At 39.9% G+C, this 22,072-nt stretch overlaps 1 long non-coding RNA gene and 1 pseudogene across 1 annotated transcript in view; one reads left to right on the top strand and one right to left on the bottom strand.

Moving 5' to 3' along the window:
• The window catches only part of LOC138081738 (uncharacterized), a 61,300-nt gene extending 59,252 nt beyond the window's left edge, over positions 1-2,048 (bottom strand). The window contains exon 1 of the long non-coding RNA XR_011145069.1: positions 1,990-2,048. This is a non-coding gene — a long non-coding RNA (uncharacterized lncRNA). The remainder of the gene's footprint in view (positions 1-1,989) is intronic.
• Positions 2,049-5,632: 3,584 nt separating this feature from the next.
• LOC138082286 (NEDD8-conjugating enzyme UBE2F-like) lies at positions 5,633-6,961 on the top strand (annotated as a pseudogene).
• The last annotated feature ends 15,111 nt before the right edge of the window (positions 6,962-22,072 follow it).

Below are 22,072 nucleotides of genomic sequence, written 5' to 3' on the forward strand. Positions count from 1 at the left end.
TTTCAGAAGGGACCTGCCTCTATCTCTCTCTGTCCTGCCCTCTCCCTTGTTTACTTCCATACAACTAGTTCTTCACGACTAGATTTATGTGTAGCATCCACATTATAATCACCTTTTTTTTAAACCTAAGAGTCACCTGTGAACATCCTTCATGCATACAAATCTTCACCTATGACATCAGTTTCAGTAAGCGTCTTCTGCCGTGGTGCCTCTGGTACCACAGGGACTGTTTTCAGTTTATTATGGTGATCAAAGGTCCTACCAATGCCTCGCTTCTACAAAATGGAAATGTAACTTATACAGCAGTGTCACAAAGGGAATATTTTGGTGTAACAGAAGGAAACTATTTCACCAGGGACTATATAAAATTTTAAAGAAATGCTAAATCATTTGAAAGGCAGTCTAAGTAGCTCACTTTCTGGGGCTGTTATAGTTCCAATCCAAACACCACTGCAAATATTGAGATCCTAAAGCCCAGAGAATTAATCTTTTGCTCTTTTCGTTCCACTTCTGTGAACAGATTGGTGACTTTCAACATAATCCTCTTTCAAATATCCTTCCAGGATGGAATAACAACTAGACCACATAGGATTTCCATTATTTTAAGGTCAATATGTGAATGCAAACTAAAAACTCAACTATTAATAAACATATTGCTATTATTTTTTAAAAATTTCACGGACATTTTTTAAAAAATATCACAGTATATCACTACTGCCAATATATCACTCTAAACAGAAAAATGTTTTTGGAGAAAATTTTCAAAGTCCTTGCTTTCAGTGAATTTATATTTTAGCTGAGACTTCATAGCTCTCAGAAAGTGTTTTTGCAGTGTGTGTGTATATTCTGTGGTGTGTATAATATTTTTTCAGTATGATTATCTTACTTAATTTCAAAAGAGTCATAACTTACCTTACTATAATTATTTCCATATAACAATTATTTCCATATAACAATTTAGTTATAAATAAATTTACATGACAAACGATGTAATGATAAAATCTGATCTTACTGTTTAATGCTTCTATGAACCTTCTAGAGTAAGGTTCTTTTATCTTGTTTTGTTTTAGGAATGTTTCAACTATCTCATTTGTACTGTCAGAAACGTAGAGGAGTTAGAATACACAAAAAATACAAAGTTTAGAAAACTATGTAGTGATTTAATGAGCAAACAGTTCCTATTGCCAATGAGATTGCTTTTGGAACACACCAGAAAGGAGGTGTGGGTGAGCACGTGTGAGTGTGCATGAGTCTGTGTGTGCTATTTTGTTCACATTCTTAGGGGCCACTCATATTTCAAGTAATAGCGACAAGAAAGCAGACTGATTTTATTATTTTTAGGGCCCATTTTACCTTTCTTTTCAAAAAGATGAGGGAATAAAACTGAACTCTATGGCACCAAATGTTTTTCAGTCAAGGCCTTCCTACAGGTGTTTCAAACTATCTTCAAGTTTCTCTAAGTTGTAAAATAATAAAACTGACAGGTGCATCAATTCTTCCAAGCCCAACCTACATGAGGGACTTATTGAACACGTGATTTTCAATTTTATTTTCCTTTCCAGATAAGAAAAGAACCAAATGGATTTCATTCTTATCCTAAAGAATTCAGAACGAAAGAGCTTATTTAAAAGTCTAAAATACCTGAAGCTCAGAAAACTGGACTCAGTTTTCTATCACACCATATTACACTCTTACCTTTAGAATTTATCTTCTGAACACCTGGTAAAAGATTTTATCACAACCTTGAGGACTCAGCTTATGAAATCCCAAAGAAATGGCACAATGCAGAAAATCATCCTAATATCTTGGAAGGTTTTTTTTTTTTTTCTTAAGGTTCCTGAGTCCCTTTCCATGTTTCAAGCCCATAAGCGCATATAAAATTTATACAGCCAGGAGAGAAAGGAAGTAGAAAAGTGACAGACACATTGTTAACTTTCTGAGAGAAATTAAACAGAATTTTTTTTTAAAGCAAGTTAGAAAAACACTTACTTTTCCCAGGTCTTTGGTTCGAAGCTCAGAAGGCAAGTTCCCTTTTCCCACAAAGTCCTGTTTGTTAATTACTAGCAATGACTCAGTGAGGTCAGGCAGCCCAAATATATCTAGAAATTGTACAGAGACAAAAAGTTAACAAAGTCAGATTAGAAATCAAAAATCAAAATACCACATTGCTATTCAGAGTCTCTATGCATAATTAAAATACAGATTTCACTGGACTATCTAAATGATGAACTGTGTTCTCTACTTTTCTTTCAGAACAATACTAACGAGACTTGCTAAATCTAGATGGCGTTTTGACTTGTCACCTTATTAAAGTTACTGAAGCAGGAACCAGCAAGGCATCTTGGCAACCATTCACGGTAAAAATGTCCTTCTCAGGGAGTCATAAAAAGCAACTGAGGGAGGATCTGGACTTCTAATTATACTGCGACTTGGGAGGGAAGGTCTTCTGAAATCACACTTGCCTGCCCCACCTTCCAAAGATGAGCTCATCTCACAAACACAGAAGCGGGTTGTAAATAGACGTGAACAATAACAACTTAAGAAATTCATCAACAACTTATACATGCCCGTCAGGTGTACCCACTTAAGCACACTTCACTTTTGCAGGTGGGAATGAGAAGAGTCTTGTTAACTTTTTTCTAATGAAACAGAAAATCTGAAAGTTCTGTGTGATGATGATCTCACTTAAAACATCAGTTACTTCCTCTCACAGTCTTGCAAATGAATACACAGGTAGTAACTCATTCATAAGATAAACGAGTTTCAGTAGGTATAACAGACACCATAGGTAAATCATAATTTGAAGTCTAAACTTGTCAGGCTCTCCCACACTGACTGGGCTTCACACAAGACGTTATTCTAAGAAGTGTGATAAACTCGTTTAAAAGCTGTAAGAGATTGAGAAATAGGTCCATTAGGAGGAGGCAGGAAGTACTGTCACTACAGGGAGCCAGAAACCCACAAACATCAATAAGCATCATTTTTATTACTGTCGTATTGTTATTGTTACGTTACAGTGTGGACTCTTAAGCCAGGCTTTTCTGTTTTTACACGAATATCCCTGAGACATCAATGTAGTACCACATGGTACACTCCGTTCTCCTCTAACTCTCGTGCTTGATATCACAGGGAACAACTTGAGCATAACTCAAATTTCACATTTGTTTAGGCATGATTTCACACTGCAAGAAACACACGGCAATGGCAGAAGACTGCACGGGGTGGGACCCCGCTGCCTAAGGTTACACAGAATACACAAAGCCACACCTCAAACACCTGCCAGCGATCTCAGCTCCCCACAAGGGTGCCAAGCCACGGTGCTCCGCACCCGGTATCCCAACTCAGCGTCTGATTTCAGGTTACCCCCCCGCCATCACCTCACAATGACTCACAAGCTATAACCCTTCCAGGGCCTCCGTCCACAGGAAGCATCAGGGTTTCCTCAAGGTAAAGTGCTGTCGTGTACTTTTTATCTATTTATTTCTTAACCCAACAAATATGTGTAAAATTGTGCTCCAATTTTTATCCAGTTCCCATTCTATTTTTTTTAGCATGTCACCGAGAAAGGTTTTTGAGTGTATGTCTCTAATCCCACTTTTCCCTTAAGCACTGGTGGGGGGTGGGCAGGGCGGCGAGGCAGCCTGTTATGATTCTGCATAGCATGGCAGTTTTTAGAAACACATGTACTGCACTTTAGCAGAACTGACTGTATAATAACCACTGTTTATAAGGATGCTTATGATTTAAATGAGAGGAGTTAAGTTATGATTTTCACATATTTTCATTATGCTAAAGACAATAGCAATATATGTCGTGTGTGTGTGTTAGTCGCTCAGTCGTGTCTGACTCTTTGCCACCCCATGGACTGTAGCCCGCCAGGCTCCTTTGTCCATGGGATTCTCCAGGCAAGACTACTGGAGTGGGTTGCCATTTCCTTCTCCAAATATATGCCATACAATTTTACAAAGAATCTCACTCACATTTTAGGTTTTACAGTAACCTACTTTTAAGGGTGAACACTTTTAAGGGTGTTTCAGTTACATGAAAAATTTATTTATTAGAAGTTCCCTGATGGTCTTGTTAATAAATAAGGTGTACCATTCTGGAGAGACCAACATGATGGTGTTTTAAAGTCAGATTCTTGCAGAGGAGGACTTATCCAGAATTGCTATAGAGGACAAACTGAATTACTTGTCATTCCTTGAAACCAATAAATCTTTAAAAGATTGAATTTATCCTTTAAAAAAGTCCAAGATGTACATAAAGATATGTACAAAAAGTTTTCCATTACAATAACATATTAAGCAATTTTAAAACAAATGTTTGGCAACAGATAAACAGTTTTTTTAAATATGTAAGATACTTAACAAAATGAGAAAATATTTCTAAGCAGTGTTCACTGGGGAGTGCTGGCTATAGGATGGATGATACGTTCAATGTGATCCCAATTTTTTTAAAGTATCTATATCTAGAAAAAAAGACTGAAAACAAGTCAATATTTGAATAGTTGCTAATTAAAGATAACAAAAATAGAGTAGAATAATTTTTACTTTCTTCATATTTTCCTGTGGTATGCAAATTTTCCACAATAATCATGTCTACTTTTACAGTTAGAAATAACAATATGCTATATAAAAATAGGATGAAGGCATCTGGTGGGAAAAAAACTCTTTTTATCCCACTTTAATTTCAAATGTGAATCCAGCCAGTAAAATGAACATCAGCCCCAGAACAAGGACACCAAATGCTACCTCCACAAGCATTAACAGTCACAGACAGTATTTTCTATCTCATAATTCAAAGGGAACTACAGTCCCAAAAGAGATGCTCAAAGTATATAGATCAGTTAGAAAAGCCGAAATATAATTTGCTTTTACTGGCTAAAACAGTTATGGATTTAGTAAAATCCAGATTAAGGAAGATTTTTAATTATATAATTACATACAAGCTGTCTTAATGTCCAAAAGAAATTTAGTTATGGATGAAGAAACTGTGCTCTGGATATAACTCCTTTCAAACAAGATCAGGATTAAAGAAATATAAGAAGCAATGGCTTTGGTTATGGGGATAAATGCCTCACTAAGGAGAGTTTTCAACAGAAAGTAAGAAAAGAGAGCTGGATCTTTATGACCTCCAAAAGAACTCAGTTATGTTACAATTTTCCCGATAACCATAAAACTGGGCTTTGAAAATAACTCATTTGCCAAAAATGGTGATTCCTTAGTCATCAGTCTGCTTAGTTTAATCCCATGCACTGAAATCCCATAAGACCTGAATGGAGAAAGTACTCAGGGGTCAAGGGCTAATGTAGGCAATTTGGCGACCATACACTTGAGTTCACTTACTTATGGCGGCCAGCAGCATATTTAAACAATGTGCCCCTTTTCATTTTCAGTGTAACCTTACTAGCTTATCAAATACCAGGTAACTATTTGGCAAAGAGTAATTGCTTTAGTACCACTCTCCATTCTCAAGAATGTACTGAGGGTTAAAAATCAGGAGCCGGCCCGCCACCCGGAGCCAGTGCTAGCTGTGAGGGGCCGCATCTGGCTGCAACAGGCCGGCTGGGGCATGGTGTTGGGTGCCGGGCTGCCTCGCCTGTCTCCGGGTGCCCATGAAAAAGGCAGCAGTGATGCTGATGCTGGCAAGCAAGCTGAAGCGGGATGATGGTCTTAAAGGGTCCCGGGCGTCAGCCACAGCCTCTGACTCCACTCCGCGGGTATCTGTGAAGGACAGGCTGCTTGTTAAAGAGGTTGCAGAACTTGAAGCTAATTTACCTTGTACGTGTAAAGTGCATTTTCCTGATCCAAACAAGCTTCATTGCTTTCAGCTAACTGTCACCCCAGATGAGGGTTACTACCAGGGTGGAAAATTTCAGTTTGAAACTGAAGTTTCTGATGCATACAACATGGTGATTCGAAAGGTGACACTATTAGAGTACTAGAAAAATTACAGATTTGGATGGTGACATATTCTCTAGATTTGGTCTCAAAGATAAAAATTTTCATTACAAAGATTTTGTATCTGTGAGATGACCTGTGTGGTGAGATTCTGAGAGACGACTGTCATGCTCCTCAAACCAAGCCTCCCAAAGTGAAATGCTTGACCAGGATCTGGCACCCCAACATCACCAAGACCGGTGAGATATGTACAGTGTCAGACTTTATTTTGGGGGCTCCAAAATCACTGCAGATGGTGACTGCAGCCATGAAATTAAAAAACGCTTACTCCTTGGAAGAAAAGTTATGACCAACCTAGATAGCATATTCAAAAGCAGAGACATTACTTTGCCAACAAAGCTCTGTCTAGTCAAGGCTATGGTTTTTCCTGTGGTCATGTATGGATGTGAGAGTTGGACTGTAAAGAAAGCTGAGCGTCGAAGAATTGATGCTTTTGAAGTGTGGTGTTGGAGAAGACTCTTGAGAGTCCCTTGGACTGCAAGGAGATCCAACCAGGCCATTCTGAAGGAGATCAGTCCTGGGTGTTATATGCAAGGACTGATGCTAAAGCTGAAACTCCAGTACTTTGGCCACCTCATGCGAAGAGCTGACTCACTGGAAAAGACTCTGATGCTGGGAGGGATTGGGGGCAGGAGGAGAAGCGGATGACAGAGGATGAGATGGCTGGATGGTATCACCGACTCGATGGACCTGAGTTTGAGTGAACTCCGGGAGATGGTGATGGACAGGGAGGCCTGGTGTGCTGCAATTCATGGGGTCGCAAAGAGTCGGACACGACTGAGCGACTGAACTGAACTGAACTGAGAGAACACTCAATCGATGGCACCAGCTGGGCCCCCACAAGGATGCTGAAGGATGTTCTTTGGGGATTAAACTCTTTGTTTACTCATCTGTTGGATTTTGATGATCCACTGAATACTGACGCTGCGGAACATCATCTGCGAGACAAGGAGGACTTCCGGAATAAAGTGGAGGGCCACATTAAGCGCTACGCCAGATGATATGCAGAGAGGACCGCAGGGCCGCGGACTGTGCGTGAGAAGATGGGCTCCACCCGCAACCAGAGGAACCTCTCCCCATCCTCAGCTCCCCTCAGTCCCGCCGGCTTGTCCGAGTCCTGTGACTGTGTTGTCCTGAGGAAGAACCTCTTCTCGACCGCCCATTGTAGCCGGAGAGTTCCAAATAAATACAGCCAGAAAATGTGTCTGGGGTTCTAAATAGTTGTCTGCTTACCTTAACGTGTTTACTTTTTTGAAACTGTACTGTACAGGCTGTTGAGAATGAACTGAAAATGAACTCAGCGTCGAGGCTAGAGCTGCTTCTCCCCTCCCCCGTCAGTCCAGCGCAGGTGATGCTGATGCTCAGTGTAGCCTGCAGATTGGCCGTCAGAAACCCACTACAAACAAACTGTGATTGGTGCGAAGTCTCTTAGCTCCTCCCACAAATGTCGGCCCTGCCTACGTGTCGTGAAGATTCCCAGAATGCAGTCATTCACTGTAGATCTCTTACTGAAATGCGTATTTTATTTAATGTAAGTATATTTTGGAACAGATCTGTAATTTGTACAATTTAATGCTTTAATTAAAAAAAAATCAGGGGCGGGAGGGGTGCTGTTTCACAAAATTACTAAGCATCTGTAACATGTAATGTATACATCTGAATAATAACCATAGTCCTATTGTACATAGATGTACTAGTCTGTTCTTTTTTTTAACTTCCAAAAATGTTGACTTCAATGAAAAACAAACAAAAACAAAACCCTTCTGTTTCAAATTTGCTTTTGTATTTTTAAGCATTTTTGAAAGTTCCCCATCATATGGAAACAATTAACTACTGGCTTCATGTTTTGTTTTGTTTCATAGAATAGAAAAGGCAAATTGAACATTTTAATTACGCTATCTACAAAGAGAGATCACAGAGGTGATACTGAATTCCAGAAAAATCGGTCGGTTCAAATTCAAGAGCAAAGGCTTCATTTTATTAAATGCATGTTGATTACTTTAGAAAATAACTTAGAAATTCTTGGCTTCTATGTTTTATAAATTGCTGCCTAAAATGCTGCACATATGCGCCTTTAATAATTTGCAACCAAATATTATAATCAAGTAAATTCAAATATTGTTTTCAATTAGGAGTGTTGAAAATAAAAACTATGAGTTTTAATTTTTACAAGAAGGCATGCTGAAATATACATTTACCTATACACACCTCACACTAAGGGATTCTCAGTATGGAAGCCGTATTTCTTAAACTGCTCTAAGAATTAGCATATGTGTAGCTCAGGGGGATACACTCTCTCAGCATTACTGGATATAAAAAAGGGCAACCAATTTTCAGAGTCTACCTGGAAAATAAGCAGAAATTATTTTCTCAGGCTCTCTAGTCACTCCCTGGGCAGAATTCCAACATAATCTAAATTGGTCTTGGCACTATCTCACTCCCCCTTTTGCATCACTGAAGCCACCTCTGGTCCAAAGCCCAGTGACCTTCAATTTCCATGGCCTCTTCCTTTCACTGGTTCTTCCTTTCCAACTTCTAGACTCCTGATGACTCCATGTGAATATTTCAGCAAAGCTGGGCATTGAGGGAGTTTAAACAAATGATTCATGAATTTTAACTTTCTCTGGATTATATGCATTTTTAGAGAAAAGCTTGAATACCCAGATCCTGCCTTTCTCAATACTGTAACTCACTGGAGAAATAGTTGAATCCACGCCTGGAGGGTAAGGAAAGTACAATATAAGCCTAGAACCTCTCACTATGCCAGAAAGCAAGAAGTGCTCAAATGTTAATGCAGACACAACACAGGACAAAGGAGCTGCCTTGAAGGGGCTCCCACCAGGCACATGTGGTACAGTCTGAACAAGGAAAGAATGATATGAATAAATCCTAACATGTTCAACTTTAAAAAAGGAACCATAAATCCACAGATCTTCATGCAAAGGGGGATACTGGAATGCTCTTTACAAAGACAGCCAGCTAACAAACACCAAAGGAACAGCAGAAACAGAAAATCCCACTTTGCAACCACTGACTCAATGATTGATTCAGTCAAGGCTCATTAATAGACACGAAGACCATTAGGGGAAGGGTTGCTGTGGAACAGGATACTCACACAGTCTCAGAGTATCACCCTTCGGATTACTTATCACTTACCTAGGGGAAAAGGTATCCTTATAATGGAGAGCTCTGGCAGACCACCTTACCCAAGTGATGGCTGGTATAATCAATCAGAGGGTAACTGGACGCCACATGTCTCCACTATGTTATGTCTGTCAAAATGCTTAATCTGTATCTTATCATAAATTAACAAGCCCAGACTGTGGTACTTTCTATAAGAAAATTATCTTGGAATTTTCCAAGATATCAGTGCCATGAATGACAAAAATAAATGAAAACAGGGTGACTGTTCTGGATGAAAGGAAAACAGACAAAATGAAATGAATGATTGTTGGTGAACTTTGGATGAGGAGAAGGGTTATAAAAGACATTACTGGAATAACTGGGGAAATCTGAATCGGTATTATGGGCAGTGTGAGAAAATACTCTTGTGCTTGTGAAATAACATGTGAAAGTAATTGGGGTAAAGGGTCATGCATGATGTCTATAATTAATTAAATAGTTCAGCAAAAGTATTTTTAAAGTATATATATTCAGAGACAGAAAGAAATAGAAAACAAATTTGGCAAAATGTAAGCATTTTATATGGCAGGCTATAACCTATAAAAGCCAGTAACTATAGTTACTTATAGGTTAGGTCTACTCCATATAAAGAGAGATAATATAGGTGCTTATGGTTGAAACTGACACAAAAAGATTAATTTTTGTAACACAAAATTACAGCATTTAGTCTATACCAAAAAAAAACAACTTTCTCCAATTCAGTTTTCCTCTGTAGCAATTAATAGTCATTAGGTGGAAGGAAGAAGATTTAGAAAGAAAAGAAACCTAAGGAAGAGAATGACAACGGATAAAAATTAGGCACAGTTCAGTTCTTTTCCACACCTCTTCTTTTGAAGAAGAGGTTAAGTTCCAAGGTTTTAAACATTGACCCAGTAGATGTAAACCTTTCAATGAGTGAGAAAGAGTCCCACTGCAAGATGGAAACTAACTAAACACCAGAACCAGGGAAGCTGAGCATTTCATTTCATGCTCAGCCCTGGCCAAGCCTAGAACAGAGGGCCATGCATCTGAATAACCATCCGTCTGAGCAAACTAGCACCCTAGGCTTGCCACTTTCAGCACCTCCTCAAACTGAATGTGTTGGAAACAGAGTTCTCCACCACCAAACCCGACCCTGTGTTTTCATCACCTTCTTAGTCGGTTGCTGTTTAGTCACTAAGTCGTGTCCCACTCTTTGCGACCCCAAGGGCTATAGCCTACCAGGCGCCTCTGTCCATGGGATTTCCCAGGCCAGAATACTGGAGTGGGTTGCCGTTTCCTTCCCCACCTTTTGGTCTATCTAGTCTCAAAAGCGCAGTTTCATCTTTTACTTCAGTTCCCACCTGCCCTGTCTTCCTCATTCAGATACTCAGGGCCATATTAGCCACAGGGCCTCTTGCGGTCCAGGCAGAAATGGCCGTTCTTTTCTCTGTTTCTCCTCAGTATTTTTATCTATGGCACTTACTTGGCACTTTCACAATATTTTTGCCACACAGAACTGATTCTGCACTCAATGTAGGTAAGAGCTTTATTATGTCACCTGATTTAAAAAACAACCACTGTAATTCTGTGAAGTACTTTATTATTTTGCTATTTACAGAATGGATAATCAGGTGAAATAACTTGTATGAGGTCACAAAGTTGATCTACCCTAATACCAAGGTGCTTCAGATTTTATTTATCATTTTAAACACTGTCCCCTGTCCTTAAATCAAGCACAGACTCCTTGAAGAAAGGGATCATTTTATCTGGCTCTGCACTCTCTCCCAAGTCTAGTAACACTCATAATTCATGTTCACGGAATTATATTTCAAGACTCAGCTCAGAAACCATTTTTCTTTCTGACTTCCAGCCTCCTCTTGTGCCCCTCATCCTTGCCCTCTGAATGCTTCTACTGCAGTATAGGCACGCCCTAACTGCGGTGTTTGTGCCCCAAAACACAGTAGGCACTTAATGAATGTTCACCAAATGAAATGTTTATGCATGAGACAGCTGGGTTCCTTATCAAGGCTGCTATGTCTCACTAGAAAATTGATCTCCACTTTTATCATTATCACATACTGAGGAAATTATTTTAAGAAAGAGTGACAGTGGGAAAATGGAGATAAACAGTCTTGGTCTTTGGGTCCTACTCACTTTATCTGCTGTCCCGGGTACACTGTGTTCTGGAGAAGTACTTCTGAATTTTAACATATATAAAATATCACTCAATACAAATTGCAATTCAGTATATCATAGGGCTTCCCAGGTGGCACTAGTGGTAAAGAACCCGCCTGCCAATGCAGGAGACATGAGAGATGGAGGTTTGATCCCTAGGTTGGGAAGATCCCCAGGAGGAGGGCATAGCACCCCACTCCTGTATTATTGCCTGAAGAATCCCACGGACAGAGGAGCCTGGCGGGCTACAGTCCATGTAGACCAACACAGAGCTGGTCACGACTGAAGCAACTTAGCATGCACACAGCATATCGTAGTACAGTCTGAAATTCTGTATTTCTTTTTTGGGGGTTGGGGGGGATAAAGGATGCAAACAAGAGGCTAACCAAGATTCTGTATTTCTAACAAGCTCCCAAGAGATGTCTGTGCTGCTGATCTATGGACCACACTTTTGAGGAAAAAAAGTCCTAGACTGTAATAGTGAAGCTGTTCCCATTTCTCTTAAAAGAGAAATAGCATGTAGGCTAAATGACCAGACATGAATTCACAGTGTTAATGCTAGTTATCTCTGGGTTTCTTCTTTCCACTTTTCTATAATTTCCAAGTATTCTATAATAACTCTTGCTGATGGAAATAAAAATTTTAAATTCTATATATACACATGCATAAAAAACTCTCCATTTGGACCCTTCTACTCTGCTCGACTACATCTTTGTTTAAGCAACAAATATACTTAAAAGGACCAGACTTGGGAAATAACAAGATGGTGAATTTAGCAATTCTCTGTCTGCTCATTTTAACATGTAGATTAACATAAAATAGTAATTACCCTTAACAAGCAGTCACCACCACAAGCATTGTTTTTCTCAGGTTCCTTTCCCTTAAAAGAAAGAGAAAGAATTCATTCAGGTAGAAGACAATAAAAGGCAAACCAAATTAAGGACAGGAGAAAAACCAAGCAGGCGCTACAATGAACCTTGTCCAAGTGGGTCAACACAACCTCGTGAAGTTGAAACGAAGGTGGAAATGCATTCTCGCAGCAGAGGCAGGGTGGGCTGGATTCCCCGACAAGGCTAAGTGGAATAAATTAGAGCGGCACTCTCCAGGCACCTGCAAGTGAGGTGGAAAGAAATGGTCCTCAGAGGAGCTCCCTTCCAAACTGTAACAAGGGGAGATCATTAGGAAAAGGCAATTAGAGGATGCATCTTTGCAAGAAAGCACTCCCGAAATACCTGACTCCTTCTCTTCCATGGAGTTCCAAAGGATGCCAGGTTTAGTCTATCAGCTGTAGAAGCTGCAGCCCTGGCAGGCAGGCCCCTCATAACCACTCTGTACCTGCAGCTATTCCAGACACTTGCCCAGGCCATAGGTGTCTGTGACGTGACAAAAACAAAGAAGGCGTCCAAGTACCGCTCCTCTGGAACCAGAGTGTTCCTGGTTAGCGCAGGATGAACAAGGTTCTGCATTCTCTGTTTTCCAACCCGCAGTTCTAAAAGACCTTTTCCCGTAAAGAAATATTGTGAAACTCACTGTGAAATTACCTGAAAGGACGGGAACTTAGTGCCTGGAAGGCTTATATATACACTAGGACTAAAAACCACTTGTGTGTGTCTATTCAGAATGTGGTTTCATATCTGTAAAGTTTAGACAGGCCAGACATTCAGCTCAAGTGAAAACAGTGAGTCACTGTTTCTTTGCTGAATCCTGTGAGTCTAGAGCTGGACCATTCAAGGCAAATAAACATATGCTGAGGTTTCTAAAAATGTGAAATTTCAAAAGTAATGTCAAAGTCATCATCTTGATGGGAGGGAAAAAAAATCTGAAATCTACTTGGACTACCTTACACTTCTTTTATTGAAATTCAAATTGTTTTTATTTTGAATTACAGGAATTGTAGATGGCAAGGGAGAAAGCACCATAATCTTCTTAGTGATCCAAAGCCTACATGTCCTAATATCTTAGTTGGAATTTTAGATTTAAAGAGACTTAGGAAGCATGACAAATAAAATGTAATACGTGGTCTCTAGCTTGTATTCTAGTTTTTAAAAATGTTTTTAATGCTAAAGACTTAGCAGACTAAGTCTCTGGGAAGTTTGACTATGGATTGATAATAAATGATATTTGGGGATTATTATTTATTTTGCTGGTCATCATAATAGTACTGCCTTTATGTAAGGTAGCTTCTGTATTTTCTGGAAATGCATGCTAAAGTATTTAGGGGGAAAATGCCATGAATTCTAAAATTTATTTTTAAGTGGTTCAGCAAAAAATAATATATGTAAATTTATACACATAAAGTAAATAGGAAAAATGTTAATAATCACTGAAATTAGATAGGGGTTCTATAGGTGTTCATTGCAGTATTCTTTACACTGTTTTTCTATTTGAAAAACTTTCGAAGTAAAAGTTTAAATTTATATCAAAAACATATATGGCCCTAATAGTTTTATCTACCCTGTCTTGCCATATTAGACCACAGACTTTTCTCCAGAAGACCTCTCACATCTTCCACCTCTGCAACTTTGCATATTACATGCTCTCAACTTTCTCCCTCTAGGCACTTTGCCTCTAGTGAAGGCTAATTTATTCTTTCAGGTCAATCTCAAATGCTACCTCCTCTTTCCTAACCTCTGCCCAACTTGATGCATCTCCCCTTTTCTGACTGCCTATGACACCTTGTACCTCTCATCACACTTATCACATTCCATCCTGCAAGATAAACACTGACCCTGACCTTTACTGAGTGCTTCCCACATGTGAGGCTGTGTTCACATGTTCTCACATGCATTCTCTCCTCTCTTTGTTTCTTTCCTACCCCACTGAGGTAGGAATTGTCACTATCCTCTTTCCACAGGTGAGAAAAGAGGTATGAGAGGTTGGGTGACTTATTCACAGGGTTAGTAAGCAGCAGCGCCAGGCTTCATTCAAACATAGCCTATTTGCATTCAAACTCTTAAGCATTCGTGTGCATGTCATCAGCACGGTGGCCTGATCCTTCCCTAATAACAATTTAAGGGCAGGTAGAGCATATTATTTATTTATTCACTCAACCAATAATCATTGAAAAGCCACTATTATTCAGAAACATCTGCCCTATGTGATGGGGTAAAGTTGTGAACATCAACATTTTAGCAATCAGCAAACTAAAATAGACTGGAATGGGTGAATTTAACTCAGATGACCATTATATCTACTACTGTGAGCAAGAATCCCTTAGAAGAAATGGAGTAGCCATCATAGTCAACAAAAGAGTCTAAAATACAGTACTTGGATGCAATCTCAAAAGCGACAGAATGATATCTGTTCATTTGCAGGGCAAACCATTCAATATCACAGTAATCCAAGTCTATGCCCTGAATAGTAACGCTGAAAAAGCGGAAATTGAATGGTTCTATGAAGACCTACAAGACATTCTAGAACACACACCCAAAAAAAGTATCCATTATAGCGGACTGGAATGCAAAAGTAGGAAGTCAAGAAATACCTAGAGAAACAGGCAAACTTGGCATTGGAGTACAGAATGAAGCAGGACAAAGGCTAATAGAGTTTGCCAAGAGAACAGACCCTCTTCAAACAACACAAGAGAAGACTCTACATATGGACATAACCAGATAGTCAATACCGAAATCAGATTGATTATATTCTTTGCAGCAAAAGATGAGAAGCTCTATTCAGTCAGCAAAAACAAGACTGGGAGCTGACTGTGGCTCAGATCATGAACTCTTTATTGCCAAATTTAGACTTCAATTGAAGACAGTAGGGAAAACCACTAGACCATTCAGATATGACCTAAGTCAAATCTCTTATGACTATACAGTGGAAGTGACAAACAGATTCAAGGGGTTAGATCTGATAGAGTGCCTGAAGAACTATGGATGGAGGTTCGTGACACTGTATAGGAGGAAGTGATCAAGATCATCCCCAAGAAAAAGAAATGAAAAAAGGCAAAATGGTTGTCTGAGGAGGCCTTACAGATAGCTGTGAAAAGAAGAGAAGGGAAAGGCAAAGGAGAAAAGGAAAGATCTATCCATTTGAATGCAGAGTCCCAAAGAAAAGCAAGGAGAGATAAGAAAGCCCCCCTCAGCAATGAATGCAAACAAATAGAGGGAAATAATAGAATGGGAAAGACTAGAGATCTCTTCAAGAAAATTAGAGATACCAAGGGAATATTTCATGCAAAGATGGGCACAAAAAAGGATAGAAATGGTATGAACCTAACAGAAGCAAAAGATATTAAGAAGAGGTGGCAAGAATACACAGAAGAACTGTACAAAAAAGAGCTTCACAACCCAGATAATCACGATGGTGTGATCACTCACCTAGAGCCAGACATCCTAGAATAAGAAATCAAGTGGACCTTAGGAAGCATCACTATGAACAAAGCCAGTGGAAGCGATGGAATTTCTGTTGAACTATTTTAAATCCTAAAAGATGATGCTATGAAAGTGCTGCACTCAATATGACAGCAAATCTGGAAAACACAGCAGTGGCCACAGGACTGGAAAAGGTTAGTTTTCATTTCAATCCCAAAGAAAGGCAATGCCGAAGAATGCTCAAACTATTGCACAACTGCACTCATCTCACATGCTAGCAAAGTAATGCTAAAAATTCTCCAAGCCAGGCTTCAACAGTAAGTGAACTATGAACTTCCAGATGCTCAAGCTGCATTTAGAAAAGGCAGAGGAACCAGAGATCAAATTGCCAACATTCACGGGATCATAGAAAAAGTAAGAGTTCCAGAAAAACATCTACTTCTGCTTAACTGACTATGCCAAAGCCTTTGACTGTGTGGATCACAATAAACTGTGGAAAATTCTGAAAGAGATGGGAATACCAGACCATCTGACCTGCTTCCTCAGAAATCTGTACGCAGGTCATGAAGCAACAGTTAGAACTGGACATGGGAAAACAGACTGGTTCCAAATCGGAAAAGGAGTACATCAAGGCTGTATATTGTCACCCTGGTTATTTAACTTCTATGCAGAGTACATCATGAGAAACGCTGGGCTGGATGAAGCACAAGCTGGAATCAAGACTGCTGGGAGAAATATCAATAACCTCAGATATGCAGATGACACCACCCTTAAGGCAGAAAGTGAAGAAGAACTACAGAGCCTCTTGATCAAAGTGAAAGAGGAGAGTGAAAAAGTTGGTTTAAAACTCAACATTCAGAAAACAAAGATCATAGCATCTGGTCCCATCACTTCATGGTAAATAGATGAGGAAACAGTGGAAACAGTGGCTGACTTTCTTGTCTTGGGCTCCAAAATTACTCCAGACAGTGACTTCAGCCATGAAATTAAAAGACACTTGCTGCTTGGAAGAAAAGTTACGACCAACCTAGACAGCATATTAAAAAGCAGAGATATTACTTTGCCAACAAAGGTCCATCTAGTCAAGGCTATGGTTTTTCCAGTAGTCCTGTATGGATGTGAAAGTTGGACGATAAAGAAAGCTGAGCGCCAAAGAATTGATGCTTTTGAACTGTGGTGTTGGAAAAGACTCTTGAGAGTCCCTTAGACTGCAAGGAGATCCAACCAGTCCATCGTAAGGGAAATCAGTCCTGAATATTCACTGGAAGGACTGATGCTGAAGCTAAAACTCCAACACTTTGGCCACCTGATGCAAAGAACTGACTCATTAGAAAAGACCCTGATGCTGGGAAAGACTGAAGGCAGGAGGAGAAGGGGACAACAGAGGATGAGATGGTTGGATGGCATCACCGACTCGATGGACATGAGTCTGAGTAAACTCCGGAAGTTGGTGATAGACAGGGAGGCTTGGCGTGCTGCAGTCCATGGGGTTGCAAACAGTTGGACACAACTGTGCAACTGAACTGAAAGTTTGGAGTGAAAAGGACAGTTTTGACTTAAGTTAAAGGAAATCTGGACAAACCATGGACTTTAATCAACCCTGGATATTCATTGGAAAGACTGATGCTGAAGTTCCAATACTCTGGCCACCTCATGTAAAGAGTCAACTCATTGGTAGACTCTGAGGCTAGGAAAGATTGAAGGCAAAAGGAGAAAAGAGTGGCAGAGGTTGTGATGGTTAGATATCATCACCAACTCAGTGGACATGAATTTGAGCAAACTCTAGGAAATAGTGAAGGACAGGGAAGCTTGGTGTGCTGCAGTCCTTGGGGTCACAAAGAGTTGGGCACCAGATTAGTGATTGAACAACAATAAAAGGAATGTAAAAATGTTAATAATAGAGGAAATAGAATGAGAGGGTTAATGAGAACTCTGCATTACCATCCTAGTCTGCCTGCAAATCTAAAACTGTTCTACAAAAAGATAAAAGTCTATTTTAGAAAAGGAAAAATAGAGTGTGACTATGAGGTCAGTTTTCTTGACTGGCTCATAAACTACCTATAACATCAATTTCAAAGAACAGTGGTTAGGCCATTCTAGCAAAAGGATCAATATTGTATTGATAATATGTGATTTGGGGAGCGAATCACAACTAGGATCTCCAACTGAATGTGTGGAACGTGTTTTTTAAACCTGATATCATACATGTATATCCTTCTTCTCATACAACACTAACATGCTTCAGGCTCCAGGTTCTCCAGCTTAATTCACAATGTTTTAATGAACAGACCCAGGAAGGAATTTACCACATCTCCTATTTCTCCAAGTCAACTCAAGTTCTTAAAGTCTCAGAAAAACCCTAGGAAGTTCCATTTCTTTTTTAAGCATTGGTTTTTGTTTTCTTAAAGAATCGCAGAGTTTCAAGTCCCATGCTATATAGCCAACTCAAATCTAGAACTTTAGGCACCTACACATTAACGTACCCTACCATCCTATGCCTGATTCTTCCCTGAAAAAGAGAACTCGGCCTTTCAGATATTGTTCAGAGACGTCTCTCCACTTTAATCAATGACTCTCTTCACTGCATATGTGATATCAGCTACATTTCCACATATAAAAACCTTCCTATGGGGAGTTAGTCTAATAAGTCACCATGAGTAACAGTATCTCCTTTTTTAGATCTAACTTTGGAAAACTACAGATCATCACAGTTATGTAAATATTTAACAGACACCGTTTGACAATATTAACCACAGTAAGAAGTAACGACATTAAGAGTATTTCACCGTGGTATATTCTGGAAATCTCATAAAAATACTGCAATATGGGTGGTAAAGATATCATCACCAGGCTGGTTAAGACTCTGCCTTCCACTGCAGGGGGCGCAGGTTCCATCCCTGGTCAAGGATCTAAGATCTGATACACCACATGGTGCCGTCAAAAAAAGTGGCACCACTTTATAAACGAGGAAAATTGAGGCTTACAGTTGAAGTGAGAATTCATTCAAAGACACCACTGCGTGACTTTGTTCCACCAGGGATTCTCCATGGCCTGACTCAAAGCCAACTGTATTACTGCTCTTTTCAGTCAGGAAGTCAGGGCCCCTCGGTGAACTTGTCCACAGTGCTTGCCTCATCTCTGGCGGCACTCTTTCTGTGCAGGCCACATGTCTGTTCATGCATCCAATCTCCGGAGAAGACTTACATAAAACTCAGGACTAGGGCCCTGCCTCACTCACCCATCCCCTGCCCTGTGCTGACACAATGCCTCCCACTCTGGCTGTTCCCTAAGCCCAGTGGCCCATCACCACATAAATGATCTGGAGTTGCAAAGCTTATCCGCGAGCAAAAGCCACGGAACAAAAACATACCCTGTTCTGGTGCTTGAAAACTAAAAGTTCCAGACAACTATTTTTCATTGACCTTAAAGTAAAATAAATTAAGTTTTACAGCATGCCTGATAACCATAAATAGAAAAGAGAGGGTGTTGTTTTCCCCATGAGTCCTCAGCTAGGCCTCCAACTGGGGGCTATGAACATTCAGGGAATGTGCCACAGGTCTTGGTTTCCATCCAGATTCCAGAAAAAGAGCAGAGGAAAATGAGTTTTACCAGCAATATAGTTTGAGTTCCTCCTACAGGAACCACCCTCTACAAAATAACACCTAAAACTGGCTTGTGTGCATTCTTCTTTCTATAGCTCTGTTGGCCAAATTGACCATTCTGTTATTAGAACCTTGGATTCTCTAAGTTGAATGAAAAGCCAAATATTTTTAAAATATCAAATCATTAAAAAAAAATTCTTCTCTGCTCTCCTGATACAAAATATAAAGGTTCTGACTTTGCACAGAGAAGGACTGATTCAGGGTTAACTGCTCCTGCCTTGAAAGGAAACCAAAGGCTTCCAGTGCCCCAGGACATCACAGAAGTTGCTGAAAGAAGCAGTTTACTGAATAGTACTTCTGTGTCTTCAAAGTTTTAATATGTCTAACAGTGGAAAACTAAAACCATTTGGATCAAAGAGGCTTAAAAAAAAAGAAATCAATGCTTCCTTTGTTTGTTTTTAACCAGAATAACCAAAACTGAATATAGTTCACCAAAGTATTAAATTTCTGTCTCACTGTAATTTTCCTTCTGTGTCCAACTATACAAGAGACTTTTAAAAAACTAATAAAATGTTCAATCTTACCATCAATAATAATATGCTTTGAATTTTTCAGAAATGAAAGATAGGATTGTGGGTCTCTCCAAACCCTTTCTTGGGTGTCCAATGGCATATATTATAGGCTTGCTCTTCTACATTCATGAGAAAAGTGACCAGGGAATAGCAGAGGGAACTAGGGGAGGTGTGTGTGTGTGTACACGCCAAGCACTGAGCCACAACATATCTGTGGGGGGGTTAGAGTAGAGGAAGGCAAGCAACAAAGTTGGCACTCTTAAAAAGTGTCATAGGTGTCTCCTAAGATCTAAAATTCGACTTGCCCCTCCACTTTTCCACTCTGTTCTTTGCTGACAATATGCTTCTCAAAGCAATACTGAAGCAAAAGAATAAAGCTGAAAGCATAATCCTCCCAGACTTTAGACTATATTACAAAGCTACACTAATCAAAACAGCAGAGTACTGGCATAAAAACAGACATCAGGATAAACGAAACAGAATAGTGAGCCCAGAAATAAACCTCACCCCTGCAGCCACTGTTCTACTCTCTCATTTTCTCTTTTTGATTCCACATTTATGTGATACCATAGAGTGTATTTGTCTTTCTTTGTCTGACTTATTCTACTTAGCATAATACCCTCGAGGTCCATCCACATTGTCACAAACGGTAGGATTTCCTTCTTACTCAAGGCTGAATACTCCTCCACAGTGTGTATGTATATGTGTGTATGCATGTATACATATATATGTGTATATATGTGTAATCCATGTAAAATATCTTCTCATCTTTAGCTATTCATCTATTGACATACATTTAGATTATTCCATATCTTGGCTACTGTGACTAATACTGCAATGAACATGGGAATGTAGATACCTCTTCAAGGCCCTGTTTCAATTTCCTTAGGATATATACCTAGAAGTGGGATTGCTGGATCATATGGTTCTATTTTTAATTTTTTGAGGAAATGTCATACTGTGTTGTACAGTGGCTGCACCAATTTATATGCCAACCAACAGTGCTCAGGGTTTCCTTTTCTCCACATCCTCACCAGCACCTGCTGGTGCTTGTCTTTTGGTAACAGCCATTCTTACAGATGTGAGGTGATTATCTCACGTGATTTTGATTTGTATCCCCCTGATCATTAGTGACGGTGATCACATTTTCTTGTATCTGTTGGCCTTAGACCTTCACCACCTCTAGTTCAAAATTGGGAAAGGAGAATTTCAAGCCCGCATGTTGTCACTCTGCTTGTTTAACTTATATGCAGAGTATATCATGTGAAATGCCAGGCTGGATGAAGCACATGCTGGAATCAAGATTGCTGGGAGAAATATCAATAACCTCAGATATGCAGATGACACCACCCTTATGGTAGAAAGTGAAGAACTAAAAAGCCTCTTGATGAAGATGAAAGAGGAGAGTGAAAAGGACGGTTTAAAACTCAACATTCAAAAAATGAAGATCATGGCATCCAGTCCCGTCACTTCATGGCAAATAGATGGGGAAACAATGGAAACAGTGAGAGACTTTTTGAGGCTCCAAAATCACTGTGGATGGTGACTGCAGCCATGGAATTAAAAGACGCTTGCTCCTTGAAAGAAAAGCTACGACAAACCTAGACAATGTATTAAAAAGCAGAGACATTACTTTGCCAACTAAGGTCCGTATGGTCACAATGATGGTTTTTCCAATAGTCATGTATGGATGTGAGAGTTGGACCATAAACAAAGTTGAGCGCCGAAAAACTGGTACTTCTGAACTGTGGTGTTGGAGAAGACTCCTGAGAGTCCCTTGGACTGCAAGGAGATCAAACCAGTCAATCCTAAAGGAAACCAACCCTGCTATTCATTGGAAGGACTGATGCTGAAGCTCCAGTACTTTGGCCACCTGATACGAAGAGCTGACTCATTAGAAAATACCCTGATGCTGGGAAACATTGAAGGCAGGAGGAGAAGGGGATGACAGAGGATGAGATAGTTGAGAGCATCAATGGACATGAGTTTGAGCAAGCTCTGGGAGATGAAGGACAGGTAAGTTTGTCATGCTGCACTCCATGGGGACACAAAGAGTCGGACATGACTGAGCAACTGAACAACAAAAACAATACCTCTTATGCAGCCTTCTCTTGCCTCTAGCTCTCTCCTTTCCCTTAACTTTCTTACACTGTGGTTATTATCCTGATACACTAGATATTTATCTGTTTATGGCCATCTCCTCCCATGAGAATGCATGGTCCCATGCAAGTTCAATCCCTGGGTTAGGAAGATCCCCTGGAGAAGGAAATGGCAACCCACTCCAGTATTCTTGCCTGGAGATTCTC

This window comes from Capricornis sumatraensis, chromosome 7, assembly GCF_032405125.1.
Source record: "Capricornis sumatraensis isolate serow.1 chromosome 7, serow.2, whole genome shotgun sequence".
Taxonomy (NCBI): Eukaryota; Metazoa; Chordata; class Mammalia; order Artiodactyla; family Bovidae; genus Capricornis; species Capricornis sumatraensis.